Raw genomic sequence first — 2,487 nt, 5'->3', positions numbered from 1 at the left:
GCTTCGCAGTAAAGCACAACCTCTTTCTTTCAAAATATCACCAAAGCCTCTGTCTTTCAGTTTCGAAGTCCGGTTCTCAGCACTCTGGAGAACCTTTCTGTATGCTTCAAAACTCGTGACATCGGTCACAGGGCGATTCACAACGAGTGAACTACTATTATCTTGAGAACATTCATCCACCCTTAAGCTCCCATTTTTCATACTAACAACCTCAGAAAACAATCCATTTCCCATCTCTGCCACCTCGTCCACCTCCATAGCCACGTTTCCGAGACCCTCCCTACTTGTATCATCAGATATCATTTCCACATCTCCAAGCTCATCACCAACATCAACCACTTCTCTATCCGTTCTATAGCGCAAAGGCAAATCAAGTGCATTTCTTTTCAACATATCATCGTTCCTTGTGAGAAAAGTTCCCAACACATTACCAGAACCTTGTCGTGTGCTACGATCTCGACCGCTCTTGAGGATCCGCGAAGGCGCATGAACTTGTCTCCGCAATGGAGACTTCACTTCTGGGTAACGGTAAATTCCTGGAGCCATGGTTCTTGATGAATGTGAGAAACTGGAGTTTTTACAAGGGTTTAAACCGGAATTGCGTTTGTGGTAACTGCTCATGCCATCCATTGGTCTGAAACACAAGGAACCATAACCTTAGAAATTCAAAGTTGGATCCCACAAAACTGAAAGGTCAAAATCCCCCAATTCAGAGTTCAAAACCCTAGATTGATTTTCAGGCAATAACTCTCGGAAGCAAGCAAGTTTCAATGTTTCATTAAACTCACCGGCGTTTCCGATTCGCGACGCTCCCGATACACAGATTCCGACCCGGACAATAGACCCGGGCGGGTTTTGTTTTGGAAGAGAGATAGGTCAAACTCAAATCTGTTGACTTTTCTCATACCCTCTAGCCGTAAAGGAGGTTTCTGGGTCTTCTTATTCGGCTAAACCTATGTTTTGCTTCTCGTTAAACCCTCTATACTCACTCACTCGTCTCTTGAAAGCTGGGCTTTTCACTTCAGAATTTCGTTAAAAATAAAAGCTTTGATTTTTTTAGTTGAAATCTGCTTCAGTCGATCGTGTTAAACCTTTGAGATAAATCGGCGGTTTGGAACAGGACAATCAGGAAGATGCGGATGCTATTAAGACCAGGTAATCTGTGTATGCGCATTTCAGTGTTTGATCTGCTAGATTTTGAGCTGAATTCTGGTCGTTTCTTTATAGTATTGTAGCTTATATATTGATGAATCCTATATAAACTATTCTATGGTGGGATTCGCAAGAACAAAATTTGTTTTTGTTTCTTCGCTCATTAGTAGTATAAATTAGTTTGATCCTCATTTGTGTTATTTTTTTCTTACACTGCAGGAATTATATTCCATACAGATATAAAATCATCTCGTGTTGTCGCAGTTTGTAAGCACTTATCATCTTTGTCTGATAATGGCGAAAATCATGAGAAACCATATACATTTGAGGGTAATAGGCAAATTGTTAATGATATTTGCAATGTTTTGGAGACTGGTGCTTGGGGATCTTCAGCTGAGAATGCCCTATCTGCTCTATTCTTTAAACCACAACCAGAATTTGTCATTGGGGTTTTAAGGAGGCTGAAAGATGTTAATCGTGCGATTGAGTATTTCCGTTGGTATGAGAGAAGAACCGAGCTGCCTCATTGTCCCGAATCATACAACTCCTTGCTTTTAGTGATGGCTCGTTGTAGGAATTTTGATGCTTTGGACCAGATTCTTGGAGAAATGAGTGTTGCAGGATTTGGCCCTTCTGTTAACACTTGTATTGAGATGGTTTTGAGCTGCGTTAAGGCTAATAAGCTTAGGGAAGGTTTTGATGTTGTGCAGAATATGAGGAAGTTCAAGTTCCGACCTGCTTTTTCAGCTTACACAACTCTTATCGGTGCTTTCTCAGCAGTTAATCATTCTGATATGATGTTGGCACTCTTTCAGCAAATGCAGGAGTTAGGATATGAGCCAACCGTTCATCTTTTTACAACATTGATTCGGGGCTTTGCCAAAGAGGGTCGAGTTGATTCTGCTCTATCTTTGCTTGATGAGATGAAGAGCAGCTCTCTTGATGCCGACATTGTTCTTTACAATGTATGTATAGATAGCTTTGGTAAAGTGGGCAAGGTTGATATGGCATGGAAATTTTTTCATGAGATTGAAGCGAATGGTTTAAAGCCTGATGAAGTCACTTATACCAGCATGATAGGAGTTCTGTGCAAGGCAAATAGATTGGATGAAGCTGTAGAGATGTTTGAGCATTTAGAGAAGAATAGACGGGTCCCTTGCACTTATGCTTACAACACGATGATTATGGGTTATGGTTCGGCTGGAAAATTTGATGAAGCATACAGTCTCCTAGAGAGACAAAGGGCAAAAGGGTCTATACCGAGTGTGATTGCATATAATTGCATTCTTACATGCTTAAGGAAAATGGGAAAAGTGGATGAAGCTTTGAGAGTAT

General features: G+C 40.9%; 1 pseudogene; it reads right to left on the bottom strand.

The window, feature by feature from the left end:
• Positions 1-1,679, bottom strand: part of LOC9298873 — a 3,443-nt pseudogene extending 1,764 nt beyond the window's left edge.
• Positions 1,680-2,487: the final 808 nt, after the last annotated feature.

The sequence above is a fragment of the Arabidopsis lyrata genome (assembly GCF_000004255.2).
Source record: "Arabidopsis lyrata subsp. lyrata unplaced genomic scaffold ARALYscaffold_159, whole genome shotgun sequence".
NCBI lineage: Eukaryota > Viridiplantae > Streptophyta > Magnoliopsida > Brassicales > Brassicaceae > Arabidopsis > Arabidopsis lyrata.
The sequence above is the reverse complement of the archived record's forward strand: the minus strand, read 5'-3'. Positions and strand labels throughout refer to the sequence as shown.